General features: G+C 37.2%; 1 long non-coding RNA gene across 1 annotated transcript in view; it reads left to right on the top strand.

Moving 5' to 3' along the window:
* Positions 1–19901, top strand: part of LOC141554139 (uncharacterized) — a 56709-nt gene that overhangs the window by 27786 nt on the left and 9022 nt on the right. The window contains exon 2 of the long non-coding RNA XR_012485784.1: positions 12270–12396. This is a non-coding gene — a long non-coding RNA (uncharacterized LOC141554139). The remainder of the gene's footprint in view (positions 1–12269; positions 12397–19901) is intronic.

Here is a 19901-nt window from a genome sequence, read left to right as displayed (position 1 = left end):
ATGGCCTGATGTTGTTCTCACTATTTCTCTTGTGTTTGTGATTCCAGATGCCCAAGGGGCCATTGTACTGACCCAGACTCTAGCCTCCCTGGCTGCATCTCCAGGAGAGAGAGTCACCATGTCCTGCAAGGCCAGTCAGGGTATTAGCTATAGCTTGAACTGGTACCAACAGAAAGCAGGCCAGGCCCCTTGGCTCCTCATTAGGTATGCATCCATCCTGCACTCTGGGGTCCCTGCCCGGTTCAGTGGCAGGGTTCTGGGACAGATTACTCCCTCACAATCAGCAACATGGAGTCTGAGGACACTGCAGTCTATTACTGTCAGTAGTATGCTAGCTCTCCTCACACAGTGATACAACCCCGAACAAAAACCTGCCTGCTGAAGGGACATCAGTGTTCCAGGGGCCTCTCCTTCCCCTCAGCTGGGATGGGGTCACCTTGTCTGGGCTGCCTCAGGGGAGGTTTCTAGGTCTCAGAGGAAGATGCTGGGGCTGTGACAAGCTCTGCCCTTGTTTTCTTTTCCAGACAAGAATCACAGAGAGACACAAAATTAATAAGTGGATGACACCCAAAGATGGCTTCTCTAATCCAGATCTGAGCAACAATTCTGTTTCCAAATCCCCACAAGTGTTCTTATAGCCTTTGTTTTAAAGAGTTCCAGTGCCAGGGGAATAGTTACCAAGGTGCAATTGTTAGAGCCATATTGTCAGGAAGACCTGAATTCAAATCCAGTCTCAGCCACTTTCTAACTGTGTGATGTTGGTTTAGTCACTTCACCTTTGTTTCAATTTTATTTTCTGTTAAAATAAGAACCATAAAAGCATCTCCTTCCAGGGGTGGTTGTGAGGATCAAGTGAAATAATAGTTATACAGAGTTTAGTAGTGTGTCTCAAAGTAAGCATTGTAGGAATATTAACTATTATTATTACCACCACCATCACTACCACCATCATCATCATTACTAGCTCATTAACCATCTAATATAGTTATTATTGCCACAGAGTTTGTTCTGAAGTTAAGTCTAAAGTCAGCCTCTCTACACCTTCACCCTTTGCTTATATTTCTGGGCTTTGGTCCTGGGCAAAGCAAGTCCCACCCCCATCCTTGTCACAACCTTTTGAATGCTTCCAGGCAGTTACTACAAGCCCTGTATTGGACCTCCCCAAGCTCAGCCTCCCTAGTTCCTTCAGACAACCTTCCTGTCTCCTAGCCTCTGGCCCTTTCCCCATCCTGGCTACCTTGCTTTACCTAGATACCAGCCTGCCTCAGGCCATTCTCCCATGGGGCCCCCAGGAAGGAAAGCAGGATTTCAAGGGAGTTCTGACCAGGGAAAACCTAGGACAGCTTGGGACTTAGGAGGGAGTTACCCCTTCCTGACAGAGAAGGGATGGACACAAAGAACAGAGACACACATGTGTCAGAGATGGGTACTCTGCAGATTTAGTTTGTTGTACTCTATTTGTGGTTTCACTGAGACAGAAAGTGTCACAGTCTGTCAGACACTCCCTGAGTATGGGCCTTCCAGCTCAGCCATGCAGGTCCATGCTGTGAGACCTCTTTGGTCATGCCTTACTAAGTTTACTAGGAGAATTCCATCCAAGCTGATGGGGCCCTTCTCCATTGAGATGGACATCATCATCACAGTGGAGTTTATGGGTCATCCAACAATTGTCCTTTTCTCTTCCCACCTGACATATTATGAGCTTATATTTTGGATATTGTACTTTATTTTACCCTTTCTTAAAAATTCTTTCTTTACCATTCTTCTTTACCATTTGCCTCTCCATTGACTTCTCAAAGCACCATTAAGAAAACAAGGTATAGAAAGAGTGCAATGAGGCAAATGAAAAATGAAAATATCAAAACAAAACTAAATGTTTCAATCCTGCAAGGACCAACCCTTGACCTGAGAGAGGAGTTGAGATATTGAGCCTTTCTCTCTTTGTATTATATTCTGTTGATTTACTTGTTGGTTTTTATTGAACTATTCCCTCCTATTTTTTATTTTTTACTATTTGTTATATTCTTCAGTATAACAGCAGGCAGAGGAATATTTGCAAATTAATATAAAAAGATGTGGGTCAAAGTACAGTAGTCATAGTATAAAATTTATGGATGCATCTACCTGCTTGTTTAAAAAAAAACATTTAGCCCAATTTTAGTCTAATTTTAGTCCAATTTTAGTCTAATTTAGTCTAATTTTCCATTAGTTTTTTTAAATTATTATTATTAAGAGAGGTCATACTGAGAAGAACAAGTGGGATATGTTGGTGAGATAATATCAATTTAACATAAAAAGTTAATGTAAAAAAATTTAAAAATCAAAATAAACAAAATAATCATCCTATATAATTGATAAGTAGTTGTATATACTTTTTGAAAACCATAAACATCTCACACATATACTCCCTCCCACAGAGACACTGACATTGGAAAGAGATATGTGATTTCGAGATTCAAGATTGAAACAGTATCTCAGTGAACCTCTTTGTAAGTGAGCCATGGTTTAAAGTAATGGAAGCTTTCCTTCTCTGTGCTTTAAAAAATAATTCCAAACTTGGACATTAAAAAGACTTTTTCCATAAACCACAACAGAACACACATACACACACACACACACACACACACACACACACACACACACACACAAATGTATTCTATATGAAACTCTGAATCTCCATTGCACACACTTAGATTTAAAAGAAACATAATTTATATTGGACTATCTGCCATCTTGGGGAGAGGTTAGGGGAAAGGGTTGTTTATAAAGTCAATGTTGAAAAATTACTCATGCATATGTTTTGTAAATAAAAAGCTATAATAAAAAAGAAACATGAAAAATTATGCATTTCAATTTCTATTTATGCTGATTTTCTGTACCCACTTCTAACATGCTATCTATTCTCTTCAGTGCATTTTTAAAAATATTATTTCCCCAATTTCTGTCTTCACTATGGCTAACCTTACTTAATGCTTACCTTTCTCTCCATTCTGAAACCTATGAAAACAGAAAGAATAAAAGGAAAAAATAACAACAGCACAAGTTACAAACAGAATCCCACAAAATGAATCCACAGAGTAGCTGACCTTGAAATATGAGTCTTGTCCTCCGTGTCCATCACTTCTCTGCCAGGAGGTGGATAACACAACTTACTTCATCATTGGTCCTTGTCATTTTATGATCAGAGTTTCTCCCTCATCTTTGCTGGATCCTTATCCAAATGCTGCCCTCTAACTGTAGGTGCCCCTCAGGGTTCTATCCTGGCCCCTATTCTCTTCTCCTCTATATCACTTCCCTTGGTGACATCATCAGCTCCCATGGATTTAATTTCCATTGCTTTGCTGAGAATTCACAAATCTACCTCTGCTGCCCCATTTCTCTACTACCCTCCAAGCTGACATTTTTAGACAGCACAAATTGGTAGACATTTTAAATTCGATAGATCCTGTTTGTGCAAAAATGTTTGTAGCAGCCCTTTTTGTAATAGCTAGAAACTGGAAATTGAATGGATGCTCATCAATTGGAGAATGGCTGAATAAATTGTGGCATATGAATGTTATGGAATATAATTGTTCTGTAAGAAATGACCAGCAGAATGAATACAGAAAGGCCTGGAGAGACCGATATGAACTGATGCTAAGTGTAATGAGCAGAACCAGGAGATCATTATATATTTCAACAACAATATATGAGAATCAATTCTGATGGATGTGGCTGGCTTCAAAAATGAGATGATTCAAATCAGTTCCAATTGTTCAATAATGAACAGAACCAACTACACCCAGCAAAAGAACACTGGTAAATGAGTATGGCCACAACATAGCATTTCCACTCTTTGCTTGTATTTTGTTTTTCTTCCCTAGTTATTTTTACATTCTTTGTAAATCCAATTTTTCTTGTGTAGCAAGACAACTGTATAAATACATATATGTATATTGTATTTGACATATACTTTAACATATTTAACATGTATGGGACTACCTGCTATCTAGGGGAGGTGGTGGGAGGAAGGAGAGGAAAAGACGGAAAAGAAGTTTCTGCAAGGGTCAATGTTAAAAAATTACCCATGAGTATGTTTTGTCAATAAAAAGCTATAAAATAAATAAACTTATGTTTGTTTTATGAAAAAATTAAAAATAAAAATAAACTCGATAGCTCCAAACAGAACTTGCTCTCTTTTTCACTTAATCTTTCCCTTCCACAACTTTTCCCTGTAAATGAGCAACTATCTTTGAAATAATCTCAGTCACTTACTGAATTCCCCACTGTCTCTCACTGTCTCTGCCCACCCCAAATCTGAGTTCTATGCTATATCTTCTAGGGAGGATATAGCAATATCCCTTAAGAACCTTGATTGGGAGTGATCTAGTTAAAAATGATATACTTCTGTGTGAACAGGATGCTGAGCCCACAAGTACTGCTGACTGTCAGATCTGTGATCAACTAATAAACAATAATAATGAGATGCTCAAAGTTGTCTCAGGCTTAGAACATAATTGGGTGCCCACCCTTGATCTAGTGATATTCCAGGCCTAAAAACACACCTCCAGAAGATTCCCCATGAGCTCTGCCCAGAGAATTATGGATATTGCACATGCGCACAAAGTCAGAAGCAGAGCACTCCTCAACTCCACCTTTAAGCCATAAAATTAGTTTATCAGTCACATGAAGCAGCTGGTCCTTCCCACTTTTCCCTAAACATTTGCTTTCTAACTCCTGGTTTTTTACCAACTTCTTTTGCAATCTTAGTCTACTTTATTTGACAATGCAATTATAATAAACTTTGTTCTTTGACTTGGAGATGGGTCCCTTTTGAACCCCAAGGTGAGTTGTCATCAAAACCTATTAATTTCTCCTTTGCAATATCTCTCAGATGCTCCCTCTCCTCTCCTCTGACATGGCCAATGTCTGATGGCCAGAGCTGCTGAGGAAGCTGCCTCTCCTCCTTCCCCCACCCTAATCCATCCTCCATTCAGCTAACACTGTGATTTTTTTCTGAAGCTCAGCTTTGTCTGTGTCATCCTTCCTACCCAATGAATTTCAGGAGCTCCCTCTGACCTCCAGACTCAAACACCAGTGTTTATGTTTGTTTGATATTCAAGGACTTTGGTGACCTTTCATATAACTTTCCAGGCTTTTTTCACTGATGTCCCAACACATAATCTTCATTCCAATGACTGGCTTTCTGAATGAGTCACAAGCCTTGATCTCTTGGCTCTAGCTATTTACTTTGGGTGTCCTTCATGACTAGAATTATGGGGAGTGCTATGGTCTAAGGAAGAGGAATTTCTTTTCACTTCTATATCATATTCTAGGTTGGGAATCATGTGACTTTAGGTTATGTGACTTTCCCAGGGTCACATAATAAACAGCTTCTGGCACATTTGAACTCTAGTCCTCCTGATTGTAAGGCTGGTACTCTACCCACTGCACAACCTGGGGCAGTTTTCTTGGTACTTTCTAAAGGATCTTTTGGCTACTCAGTTTAGATAGGAATTCATATCCTAAATTTCCCAGATCATTGGTCTGGAATCAGTAAAGAAGAAAAATGATTTTTCTTTAGTGTATCAGGGCCTATACAAAGCTTGACTTTTTCTACTGCCCTTTTTAATAAATTAATGAGTCAAACAATACTGATTAGGCATTTATTATGGGCCAAGCCCTGTGCTAACAGTTGGAGACACAAAGGGAACAATAAGGTGGTCTCTGCTCCCCAGATGTTCACAGAAAATGGAGAGAGATGTCATATATGGGAGATTTCTGCTTCCAGTTGGAGGGAAAGGCCTTGGAGTTCTCCAGATACAGCAGTGAAGTGATTATAACTCTTCTTCATTAATGTAATTTCTTTTAATTAAACCAGATTAGTTTCAGATGCTGAACAATTTTTTGGTAGCAAGAACTTTTTTATGTAACTGTAGTAATTTTGCAGCTGATAGAAAACTCCAGCATTAAGAAATGCTTCAATTCTGTTGTACTGACTCCAGTGGCTACAAATCCCTCCCTGAGGATCACATAATCATAGTACTTCCTGTGAACTACAGAGGAGTGTCATAAGAAACTGTGAGTGAGGGTGGGTACTTCAGAGTAGAATGGTGAATAATCCCCTGGAAGTCACAGACCACATATATGAATCTCTTCCAGTCCCCCTCTTATCCTGAGCTTTCTTGGCATTTCCAAGATTTTCAGTGCTCATGAGGACAGGGTAGGATCTAACTCCACTGAAATATCCCCATCCCAGGGTCTCAGAAAGAGATTGCTGCATTGAAACAGTTCAGGCTCTTGGACTAGCCAGGAGATCAGATGACTGGACCTGCCTCTGAGCAGAAACCTCCCTCACTGGGCTGTTTTGCATGGCTCACTCCCAGCACAAGAAGCTCCCTGCTACTATAGGAAGCAGCTATAAAAAAGCAGCTGGGGAGGAAGGTGCTAGGCAACTCAGAGTTCAGGCACACGGAAATGGGGTCTCAGGCTCAGATGCTCTTTCTCCTATTGTTCTGGCTCCCTGGTGAGTGAGGAAAAGCAGAGAGAAGCTTGTCTTTTGTCCCTCTGGACAGAATTGGGAAGGGTTAGGATTCTGAGGGTCAGAGAGAAAATGTGGCTCTGCACTAATGATCATGGGGGCAGAACCCAGCCCTGAAGGTTTAATTCACCACAGTCAGAGAGATTTCTCCTGCTGGGAATCTGACCTGGTGTTGTTCTCACTATTTCTCTTGTGTTTGTGATTCCAGATGCCCGAGGGGCCATTATGCTGACCCAATCTCCAACCTCCCTGGCTGTGTCTCCGGGAGAGAGAGTCACCATGTCTTGCAGGGCCAGTGAGAACATTAACGACAGGCTATTCTGGTACCAACAGAAACCAGGCCAGGTCCCTCGGCTCCTCATTAGGTTTGCAACCAACCTGCACTCCGGGGTCCCTGCCCGCTTCAGTGGCAGTGGCTCTGGGACAGATTTCTCCCTCACAATCAGCAACGTGGAGGATGAGGATGCTGCAGTCTATTACTGCCAGTACGATAAAAACAGTGTTCACACAATGACACAGCCCCGAACAAAAACCTGCCCATCCCCTGCTGAGGGAAATATCAGTGTCCCAGGTGCCTCTCCTTCCCTTCAGCTGGGATGGGGGCAGCTTGTCTGGGCTGCCTCTGGGGAGATTTCTAGGTCTCAGAGGAAGATGCTGGGGCTGTGATGAGTTCAGCCAAGAATCATGTAACATGATCTAAATGATTGGATGACACCAAAAGGTGGGCCTCTCTGACCAAGACCTGACCAATAGTCCACTTTCCCAATCCTCAGTGTTGTTTTAGTCTTTGAAGACATCCTGTGCAGCAGGACTGGCTATTGAGGGAATGGCATGGTGTAGAGAATAGAGCCATGTGGTAAGGAAGAGCTGAGTTCAAATCCAGTCTCAGTTAATTCCTAATTGTGTGGTGCTGGTCAAGTCCCTTAACCTTTGTCTTAATTTTGTTATCTTTAAAATGGGGATCATAATAGCACATGCTTCCCAAAGTGGTTGTGAGGATCAAGGAGATAATAATTATAATGAGCTTAGCAGTATGCACAGCTGGAAATAAGTACAAAGAAATGTTAACTATATTATTATTACATCACTACTGCCTCCAGGACTGGATCACCACTTAGCCTTCCATATAGGTCTCACTGCCAGAGAGTCTGTACTTAAGTCTAAACTGAGCCTCTCTGCACCTTCCCCACTTTGCTCACATTTCTGGGCTTTGTTGCCAGATAGAACAAGTCCTGCCCCCATTCTTGTCACATCCCCTTGAATGCTTGCAGGCAGATACTACATGCTCCATGTTGGGCCTCTCCCAAGCTAAGCCTTCCTGGCTCCTTCAGACAACCGTCCTGCCTCTGGGCCTCTGGCCCTTTCCCCATTCTGGCTGCCTCCCTCTGCCTGGACACCAGCCTGCCTCAGGCCATTCTTCCATGGTGCACCCAGGAGGAAAAGCAGGATTCCAGGGGAGCTCCAACCAAGACAAGCCTATAACAGCTTGGGACCTATGAGGGAGTTACTGACCTCTGACAAAGAAGGGATGGACACAAAGAACAGACACACATGTGTCAGACCCGGCTACTCTGCAGTTTCAGTTTATTTGACTCTGTTTATCTGTGGTTTTACTAAGGCAGAACACCAGGAGAGTGTCACAGTTGATCAGACATTCACCAGAGTCTAGGCCTTCCAGCTCAGTCATGCACATCCATGCTGGGAGACCCCTTTTGTCATGTCCTACCTAAGTTCTCTGGGAGGGCTCCATCCAACCTCCTGGGACTCTTCTCCATTGTTCTGGACATCATCAGCACACAGTGGAGCTCACAGGTCTTCCAACAGTTGTCCCATTCTCTTGTCACCTACCATATTTTTGATGATTTTACATTTTGGATGATGTGCTATATTTTATCCCTTCTTATGATTTCTTTCTTTCTACTTGTTCTTTGTTGCTATATGCCTCTCCATTGATATCTCCATTAAGTATCACTAGGAATACAACACATATAAGGATAGCAATGATGTAAATAAAAAAATCACAATAAAAGTGAATGCTTCATCTCTGCAATAACAAAGCTTGACCCCCACCCGGGGGAGGGGAGGAGTTCAAAAGTGGACTTTCCTCACTCCATGATGTATTGTGCTGATTTTGTGGTTGGCTTTAATTAACTGTTACCCCTTACTTTTTATTTTATATTATTTTATATATTTTATATTTATATATCTGTTATATTTCTTATCTAATGTAAAAGGAAAAGATATGAAAAATATCAAAGTAAAGTAGTCACAAAATTGACTTTATAGATGGAACTACATGTTGAAAAAATCTAAAAAGATTTCCTTTTCTTCTCTTAGTTTTTGTTTAAGAAGGTTCTTATGTAGCAGAAGAACAGTCTGAGTTTTTTGGTAAATTAATACAAAGTGTTTAATTTAATAAATAATTTTAAGAATCAAATAACCAAGTATTTATATTATTATCAGTGCTTGTACATATTTTGGGGGGAAATTAGCATCTCCCATCTCTTACACACACAATGGCACACATAGATACTCCCTAAATGCTAAAGTAGAAAGAATTAAATAGGAATTTTGGTATAACTCCATAGGGAATTTTGAAGAGAAATGTGAAAGATTTCAAATGTTCATAAATCCAAACAGCATCTGAGTGATCTTTGCATGTGAATCCTGATTGATGAAGGATGTTTTCAAAATCATGGAAGCTTTCTATATCCATATACCTAGTACCATGATTTTAAAGAGTTACACATTTTAAAATAAGAAGCATGATTTCTACACACCCCAAAAGAACCCACTAAAATGCATTCCACGTGAAACTGAATTTCTATTTCATATATCTGGGCTGGAAAAAATTAGAATAAAGCTTTGTATTCTTTCATAGGCACATTGCCTTTACTTCTCATATTCTGTCCCTCTTTCTTTAGTTTTCTCCATTGTGTGAGCTTTTGCTCCTGAGGCCAGACAGAACAAGCCATACACCTCTCTCAGTGGATAAACCTTAGAATGCTTGAAGGTTTCCCTTCAATCTATTTTGTTACCCCATGTGTGTTCTACAGATCAAGCTTTCTGGGTTCCTTCCAATGATCATGAACTTCAACCCTTTCTCCATACTGACTGTTTCTCTTAATGCCATCCAGATTGTCTTGATTCCTCCTACAATGGGATACCTATAACTGGAGAAAAGCATGTACCTGGTAATAAATGTAATCATTCCTGTCTCTTTCCCCAAGTGCCTACTAGAGAATAGCATGCTATCATTATTCTACCAATAGTTAACCAGCTGAAGGGGAACAATATAATAATTTAGTCATCAGATCCAAATATATCTTAACAGATTATTTGTCTTTTGAAGATGAATTTTATTATTATTTTTCTATATCTACAAAATAAGTTTTAGCACTTTAATTGGTATTTCACTGAATAAGTAGACTAACAGGTAGATTTGTCATTTTTTATTATATTTGTTCTGCCTATCCATGAGCAACTGATATTTTTCAAATAGTTTAGATCTTATTTTATTTTCATGAAAAGCATTTTGTAATTTTGTTCATATATTTTCCGACTTTTTCTTGGCAGGTAGACTCTTAAACGTTTTATTTTGTAAACAGTTATTTCAAATTTAACTTCTCTTTCTATTTCTTGCTGCTGGGCTTTGTTGGTAACAGAAATGCTGATGATTTATATGGGTTTATTTTAGATCCTGCAATTTTTCTAAAGTTGTTAATTGTTTCAAATATTTTTTGGTTGATTCTCTAGGATTCTCTAAGTATACCATCATATCGTCTGCAAAGAGTCATAGTTGTTTTTCCTCATTGCCTAATCCAATTTCTCCTACTTCTTTTTCTTTCCTTATTTCTAGAGTCAACATTTGTAATACAATATTGAATAGTAATATTGAGAATGGGCATCGTTGCTTATCCCTCAACTTATTTGTAATGCTTCTAGTTTCTTTCCATTACACATAATACTTGCTGATGGTTTTAGACAGATGCTGCTTATCATTTTTGGAAAAAAAATCACTTATTCTTATTAACTCTAATATTTTAGCAGGAATTGGGTCTTTATTTTTTCAAAAGGTTTTTCTGCATCTATTGAAATTATCACATGGTTTCTATTAGTTTTGTTATTGGTATAGTCAAATATGTTGGTAATTTTTCTGATATTGAACCAGCCTTACATTCCTGGTATAAATCTCATTTGGTCATATTGTATTACCCTGTTGACATATTGTGGTAATCTCTTTAATAATATTTTATTTAAAATTTTGATTCCAATATCCATTAGAGAGATCGGTCTCTAATTTTCTTTCTCTATTTTAGCTCTTCCTGTTTTAGGTATCAGCACCATATTTGTGTCATAAAAGGAATTTGGCAAGGCTTCTTCTTTATTTTTCCAAAGAGTTTACATATTACTGGAATTAATTCTTCTTTAAATATTTACTAGAATTCACTTGTAAATTCATCTTTTTTTTCTTAGGGAATTCATTGAAGGATTTTTCTATTTTCTTTTCTAAAATTGGATTATTTAAGTTCTTCTCTTGTTAGGGACAATTTGTATTTCTGTAAATATTCATTCATTTTATTGAGATTGTCAGACTTCTTGGCCTACTAGCTCCTAAATATTTCTTTAACTTCCTCCTCATTGTATCTAAGTTCAGCCTTTTCATTTCTGGTGTTAATAACTTGATTTGCCTCTTTTACTTTTCTAATCAAATTAACCAAAGATTTAACTATTTGTTGTTTTTTTCTTAAAACCAGCTTTTAGTTTTATTTATTAGCTCAATATTTTTCTTGCTTTCAATTTTATTAATCTCTCCTTGGATTTTCAGAATTTCCAATTTGGTATTTAATTTGGGATTTAAAATTTTTTTTCCTTTCTAGCTTTTTTGGTTGCAAGTTTCATTCATTGATCTTCTCTTTCTCTATTTTATTCATGTAAGTATTTAGGAATATAAAAGTTCCTCTAAGAACTGCTTTGACTGTACGGCAAAAGTTTTGGTATGTTGTCTCATTATTGTCGTTCTTTCGAATGAAATTAATCTTTCTATGATTTGTTGTTTGACCCACTCATTCTTTAGGATTAGATCATTTAATTTCCAATTAGTTTTTAGTCTATCCTTCCTTAGCCCTTTACTGAATGTAATTTTTATTTGCAGCATGATCTGAAATGTATCCATATCCTGTATTTGATTGTGAGATTTTTATGCCTGAATACATGGTCAGTTGACCATGAAGAGGAAGGAGATAGGAATAGTATGAAAGCTTGGGTCAAAATGTCCCCTGAGCTTCTTTTCTGAGCTAGAGTTATGATGCTAATTTATGTCATAAAGTTATTGTTGCCAAGTGCTAGTAGTAAAAGGTTTACCTGATAATAAACATAACAATTTCTGTGTCATTTCTGTATTACAAACTGGAGAATATTATGCCATCATTATTCTAGCAACTGTTAACCAGCTGAAGTTGTGTGGTATATGATTGGCCAGCAGATGGCCCGCAGTCTAGGGTATTATATAAACATATCTCCAAATAAGACAAATGCAAAATCTTTCTTCAACTTTGCAAGCCTCTATTTGATATACTTGCTTCATTCCTTTAGTTGATAATCCTTCAAGTTCAAAGAATTGAAATTTTCATTATTAAAGGCCATATGGTTTATTAATAGAGTTAGAGAGCACAGGAAATACAAGAAAGTAAAAATAGTTAATATTACAGATTAGGTTGATTTTTCTTTCTCCCTCTCTGCCCCTCAGCCCTTCTCCCACTGCTTTAAAGGAAAAGAAGCAGACAAGATTGAGCAATGTTAGTATTGATGGGAACTTCCACAAAAAGACACTGGGGAGATAATATCTGAATATGCATTTGCTGAGAACAAAGAAGGTGAGTTGGATTGTCAAGATATAAAGAAGATATAATGTTTTATAAATGTTTTAAATTAGGATTGAACTATCAATGCATGAATAGGGAAAGTTGTGCAGATATTTGCATGGAATGGGTGAAATTTATGTTTCTACCACAGCTTAGCAACTGTTTTCTCTCTTCAAGATGCAGGTTGATCTCTATTTGAAGGAGAAGGTGAGGGGATTTAAAGAAACATGCTACACGCCCAAATAGTAGTATGTGTATATGTGTGTGTGAGCACGTGTATACAATCTGTGATAAAAAATGAATACATTTATCCTTTTTAGGATGTTGGAAAGAGAAAGTAAAGGAAATATGAAAAGAGAGATATGGAGAAAGATGTGACAGAAAGAACCAAAGTTGAGCAATTGCATACATGCCTTAGCAAGGTGGCTTCAACCTTTAATGAACAATAATAGTTTCCTTTCATAAATTAGGAACATAAAAATAAAGACAGAAATGAGAGATAGAGAAGGAGAGAGACAGATAGACAGACAGAGAGGCAGGCAGGTAGACAGATAGAGAAAAATATAGCGAGACTGGCAGGCAGAGAGAGACAGAGACAGAGAGGGAGAGAAAGAGAGAGAGAAAAAGAGAGAAAGAATGAGAGAGAGAAAAAGAGGAGAGACAGAAAGAAAGAAAGAAAGAAAGAAAGAAAGAAAGAAAGAAAGAAAGAAAGAAAGAAAGAAAGAAAGAAAGAAAGAAAGAGACAGAGAGACAGAGAAATACAAAGAGAGATTTTCAGAAAAGGACAAGGCTATTTGTCTGCTAAAAGTATGATAAATTTAAAAAATTAAAATTCATCATAGGAAGAAAAATTGTACTTTTCAGTCATTTCCTATGCCAGAATACTAACATAACCATTTATCAAATGGATAACAAAAACAGAGAAATCTCTTGTCATTCTGAGCTACATGCCCAATATACTAGCAAACCATCTCAAGTCTTAGCAAATAACACAACCATTATCATCTTGTAGTTATTCAAGGAAGCACCAGTGGTATTGCCAAAAGTAACCAAAAAGCATTTCATGAGTATTGACTCTTGGATAAGAGACTAAAAGTCATGGGAATCATGGAATTTTCCCATTTTTATCTATTGTAAAGGAAGCAAAATAGTAGAATTAATTGGAGCATTAAAGAACAGCCAAAAAGGTGGTGCTTAAGAAGAATAATGGAACTTCTTGACCAACATCTAGAATATAAAGATAACAGTTTCTTGGAAAGAAATGATGTATATTTAAATAAGACTGTAAGAATGTATCTTGAATCAGAAGGGACTTAAATTAAACAAATTAAACAAAAAGACAGGAGGAAGAAACCTAATTTTTGTATCCTTTCTGCTAAATATCTTTAAAAATACCCAAAATAACAAAAGATTAGATGTGGTAATATGCATGAATAGTAAATAAAAAATAGTAAATAAATAGTAAATAAAATAGTAAATAATGATAGTAGAATAAAATTCACAATCAAAAGTAACAGGGTGTTGGGGAAAGGTCATATATAGAATAGAATTTTATATAAAAAAGTATACTCAACTCAGCTTTACAAAAGCTTTCAGAGTATTTAGGTGAAATCAATAGTAGGAAAAATTCAGGTGATCTTGCCATTGAAATAAACCACCTGTACAGCAAGAAACAATAGATGAGGTGGAGAAACAGATCACATTCTTTGTTTAGAAAAATGATATAGTGGTGAAAGGAGATCATCTCTTATCTAGATAGCTACTTGAAAGTTCTTCATTTGAGAAAAACAGAACTTCTAATTATTTCTTGATTTGCCTTAATTATTTTTTTTTCCTTCAGAAGGTAGGAGAGTCAGCAGGAAGAAATTCTATTCTATGTTTAATTCTCTCTCAAAAGGAAGTGTGAAAACATTTGGAAATCTATAGAGAATGGAACTATCCCTTTTTGATACTATGAATTAAGTATGGAAATCTGGACATATCTTTGATACATCAGCATAATCTGATTTGGACCCTAGATTTAGGGAAAACATATTTCAAAGGTTTAGCTAAGAGATAGCTAGAATACCATGGACTAAATTTCTATAGAGGATGTGATCCTAGGAGGCTTGGGAGATGTTCAGGATGAAATCCTAAAGCCATCAAGGGGAAAAATTTGAATGAGAAAAAGACCAGTATTTCTCTTAAGACGCTAATGTGAATGAACATGGAATTGATAAAGAATATAGCTTAAACATTTTTTAAATCAAATTATATTTTCTCAAAGAACAAAAAGTGATTTTCTTTCCTCTCACATTCTTATCACAGGAAAAATAAAGGAAAACAAAGCCCTTGAAACAGATCAAAATGTTTCTCACATTGTTCATGTCTAAAACTTAGCCTCATTTTTTGACTTGTGTCTTCTTGATCTCTTTGAATCATGGTTAGCTGGTTAGCAATTTTTTTTATCAGAATTCTTATAGCTTTTATGTATAGTAAAAAGTTTCACTTCAACTTCCTGGAAGTACTCTTGCAGAATTTAATGACTATTTTGACATTTAATGGATTATACCCTTGTAAGGATAGGAGAGTAACAAAGATGATATGGGGTGCAGAGTACTAGACTTCTCATAGTCTTATCCTCTCCAAGTTAAACATTCACATGTAAAAAGTGGTGTCACCAAAATAAGATTATTACCACAAGATTAAATATCATTAGATTCAAGCACGGTTTCTCTAGTGAGAACAGTTTGTTGCTAATTGGGAAAGAAAGCAGTCAACACATTGTTGACAATCATGTAGCAGAAGTGGAATGGAGGCCAATTTTCAGAGATTTTGTGTATAGTACCACATTTATTCCTCTCAGCCAGAACTCTCCCAAACTCAAGATTGATTTGACATAAATGATGGATAAAAGCAGAATTTGTTCAATAAGAAACAAGAATTCCACAGGATTTACCAATAGAATAAGTCATATGTCTCTACAAAAGAGTATTTACCTTTATCAAAATTAAAGTGCAAGCAAAGCTTAGAGAGATGCAAGATTCATGGCTCAGTAAGAAGGCAGATGAAATTCAGTTTTACACTGACAATAATAAATCAAAGAGCCTTTGTGGAACCCTCTAAACTACTTACAGCCAAAGATCTACAATGCCTCTCAAATACTCATTGCTCTTGGAGCCATCTGGGCCTAATGACAAGATATAGATCAGAATGACTGGAAGTGGCTCTGAATACAGTGAGAGAGCATGACTTTTTAAGCTAAGGTCTTTAACAGATTTCAGTATGACTGGGACAGTGCCCAATCAATTATTAAGTCTAGGTAAGAAATGAGGCAGAAAGTGATCTCTTTTATCTAGTCAAAAAGAAGAAGTTTCAAAGCTCCCAAGTTAAGGAGAAAATATTGGAAGCAACATGAAAAAAAAAAAAAATCATGGAGGTACATTAAAGATTTCACAAGACATAGCAGCTATTACCTTGAAGGACCATAGGTCTTGGAACACTATATGCCATAGAGCAAAAGAACAGGAGTTATGACCAAGAGTAACTTACCTAGCAAGGTAACATATAATTGTGAATGGAAAAAATAAAATAACATTTGCTGACCTGAAAAAGTTTCAGGTTTTTGTAGCCAAAATCTCAGAACTTAAGAGAAAAGTTGACATATAACTTTCAAGAAATTTTAAGATAAACATTAAATTTTTATATTATATTTATATCTTATATTTATAAGAGATCAATAAGTTAAATTGTTTACCTAAAACATATGAAAATATTTGCAATACTCTAATGAATGTCATTATTATTTGGATAACTTGAAAGTAAGGCTAGGATTGAGCTGAGGATGATGGGGTGATTCTTAAACAAATACATTTGTGTAGCAAGAGATAATAGAAGTCATAAACAATAAGAAGTAATTGTCTTATTAAATAAAGCCTAAAAGGATAAAAATAGTAAGGAGGAGAGCAGGTAGTGCATTACCCCATATGGGAGGGGGTATACATATAATACACAAACTGTGTATTCATATATATATATATATATATATATATATATATATATATATATATACACATACATATCTGTGTATATATGCATATATGTGTGTGTATGTGTATATATATGTGTAAATATCTTCTACATTCAGGAAGAAACAAAAGGCCACAGGATGAGGGCAGGGGAATAAGGGAGAGACTTTTAGAGGAGTGACCAGGTTAAGGAATAGGAGGACAAGATAGTAGCAAGTAAAACAGAGGAGTGAGGAGAGATAGGATAAATAGGAGAAGAATATTAAGAAAGAGCAGGAAAGAGGAAAATATACAAGTAATTGTAACTTAGAATATGAATGGGAAAATTTACTATAATATAGAAATGGATAGCAGATTCAAATTTTGAATTTCACAATGTTGCTTTCAGGAACAGTATAAAATTATTTTAAAATAATTTATAATTTTAGATTATTTTACTGATTTACAAAAAAAAATAATAACAAAGTTCATTTAGAAGAGCAAAATTGGTCAAGAACTTCAAAGAAGCCAGGATTAAAAGATATAAAGGAATTAGATTCAGCAGTCTAAGACCATATCATATATTATAAAAGAGATCTTTGTTGTGGTGTGAAAAGGATAATTTCAATTATTTTGAACTACAATTTCGTATTATAAATGAAATATATGTAGTCAAGAATAGGGGAACTATAGAAAATTGAGGTTTTCCTCACAGCCAATCTCTCAGATCAGATGAGATGGAGTTAGGATACTGCTGTGGTGTAGGAAATGATACATTTAGTAATATGGAAAGACTTTGAGCTATGAAGGAAGATGCTACCTATCCTTCAAGAAACAGATGAAAGGTAGAATAAGCAGAATATAGCCTTATATATATGTATGTCTATATGTGATTATATATATATAGATAGATAGATAGATATAGATATATATGTTTACAAATATCTGTATGTAATTGCAGCCTTCTTTAGAAAAAAAAAGAAAAAAGGAGAGGAAAAAAATAATTCCGCAAAGTGCACAGCAGAAAGCAAAAAAAAAAAAAAAAAAAATCCACAAAGAAGCAAAAAATCCAGCAAAGAAAACATGGGCTGCTCTGACAAAATATGTAGAACTTTTTACATAGATTAGCACGCTCACTTAATCTTTAACAAAGTTTCCTCGTTACTCACGGTTCTGGGTCAGAGAGACTGAGATCTGGATGGGAGGTTTTTCCACTGGAATCAGGATTGTGTCGGTCCCTGTTCAGGCGCCAAATTGCTATGGTCCAGTCTAGCTCCTCTTGTCAGAATAAGCAAAAGTCCTTGCCCCACGTTTGGACGCCAAATGTAGTGAGCTGTCGTCTCCAGAAGCTGCCAGATCGCTCTCTGGGAAGAGATATGCTGTGTCTACTCAAATCTTTCAGACAGATTCTTCTTCCTGTAGTGAACCGTTGTCTCCAGGCAGTTGCTGTTAACTCTTGTCCTTAGAAGTAACTTCCCTTCCTGCAGAGAGCCCCGTCAAGCCAGATGTAGTGCAGAGTCCTCTCCTTGAATCTCCTCCAGCTCTTATCCTTCTCCATGTAGACTAACTTTCCAGGCCCACTGTTGCTTTTTATCCTCCCAGAGAATGGGCGTGGGATAATGTTGGGATTACTAGGATAATGCAAGGGCTTCTGGGAAGAACCACTTCAGCCAATGAGCTTGCTCCTTCTATCAAGTCAACTTGAGTTCTCACCTTGTAATTGTCCAGAAAACCTGAATTCTCACCTTGTCACTGTCCAGACAACCTGAGTTCTCATTTAGTAATCCTAACAAGTCTCCAGGAAAAAGGGTCACCACTAGCTATAAGACCAGTTCTGGTGTAACTAATGAATTAAATTGGTACCAAAAGAAGCAAGGGGAGGCCCCTAAACTCCTTATTTATCTGTCACCCAACCTGCACTCTGGAGTCCCTGGATGGTTCAGTGGCAGTGGGTCTGGGACAGATTTCTCCTTCATAATCAGCAGAGTAGAGGCTGAGGATGCCACTGTCTATTACTATCAGCATGACTATTACTACCTTATTATGGTGATATAAGGCACACCAAAAACCTCCAGGCTGCTTAGCTGTCCCAGCTTGGGCTTGTTCTCTGGCAGCTGTGACTAAGGGCAGGGTGTCTGGCTGTGTTTCAGAGAGGGGCTGGAGGGATGCAGTGGTCTGGTACTGTCTTGTTTCTTTTCAGCAATTTCACACTGACTCTTTCTTGTTCCCATGTTAAGGTTCACATCATTTCCATGAGCCTTTCCTTTCACCAGAATCTGAACACCAGTCCTTGGGGCTGTACTTTGAGGAACCTTAAAGACTGTCTAGGTTGGACTCTAGACTTAGTCTCCCATGATCCAGAAGCCTCTTTATCCTCAAAGCTCCCTCCAGCCCTGGAATTTAGACATTGGAATTAGTTATTGCCACCCTGGTATTGGATGACTCCCCCCAAAACTTCCACTGAAGAAAGGCATCCAGATCTGCCAGGTTTTCTACAATCCCCATGACACCGTTATTGTGACAATTTTAGTTTCATCTCCTCTTTCTATCTTTTCCTCCTTTTTAGTTTTCTTTTATATTTTGTTTTCCCCTATTAGAAAGGTACTTTCTTCTTGTCTTTGTATGCCCAGGACTTAACACAATGCCTTGCACACTGGATAAATGCTTATTATTGACTTACTATTAAATATGGACTGAGGATGAAGAGCAGAGGCTCAGAGAATATTGGGATCTAAAAGCATAAGGATTACACCCAGGGAATTAATGAAAAAATTCAAATGAAGGTCACCTAGACCAGATCTAAACCTGTATTATAAAGCAGTGGTCGTCAAAACCATTTGGTACTGGCTAAGATATAGAGTAATGAATCAGTAGAATAGGTTAGGTTCACAGAACAAAATTCGTCAATCACTATAGCAATCTAGGATTTGAAAAACCTAAAGGCCCCAACTTTTGAGATAATAATTCACTATGTGACAAAAACTGCTGGGAAAATGGGAAACTAGTATAGCAGAAACTAGGCATTGACTCACACCTAAAACCATATACCAACATAAGGTCAAAATGGGTCAAAATGGCACCAAAGAGTGATTCCCTTAGAGCTACTCTTAATGCCCATCCCTCCACTGGATGGCTAAGTCACATTTACCTATCTTTGGACACCCACGCGTATCCCACAGAGACAGACCACTAGGAGGTAAGGATTTAGTGAAAGAGAACTTTATTCTTAGATAGCACATATTGACAACCCCCTGAGGATCCTCAGGAAGGGAAGCTCTTCTAGGACATGAGACTGTCAGGTCATAATGGTATTGACCTGAGAAGAGAGAAAAATGACATTGAAAACTGAAATAAAAAGAAAAGAAAAGAATGTTGGATATTGATCTTCTGGAGGAGTAGGGAATAGTCAAAAAAAAAAAACTTAACACACATGCTTTTATCAAATAAAAAGGAAAAAAATAATTGGGGCTTCAGTAAAAGCATCTTGAGGAGAAGACAGTCTTCCTTCTTTCTTCCTACAATTCTGGTAAC

The sequence above is a fragment of the Sminthopsis crassicaudata genome, chromosome 2, assembly GCF_048593235.1.
Source record: "Sminthopsis crassicaudata isolate SCR6 chromosome 2, ASM4859323v1, whole genome shotgun sequence".
Classification (NCBI taxonomy): Eukaryota; Metazoa; Chordata; class Mammalia; order Dasyuromorphia; family Dasyuridae; genus Sminthopsis; species Sminthopsis crassicaudata.
The sequence above is the reverse complement of the archived record's forward strand: the minus strand, read 5'-3'. Positions and strand labels throughout refer to the sequence as shown.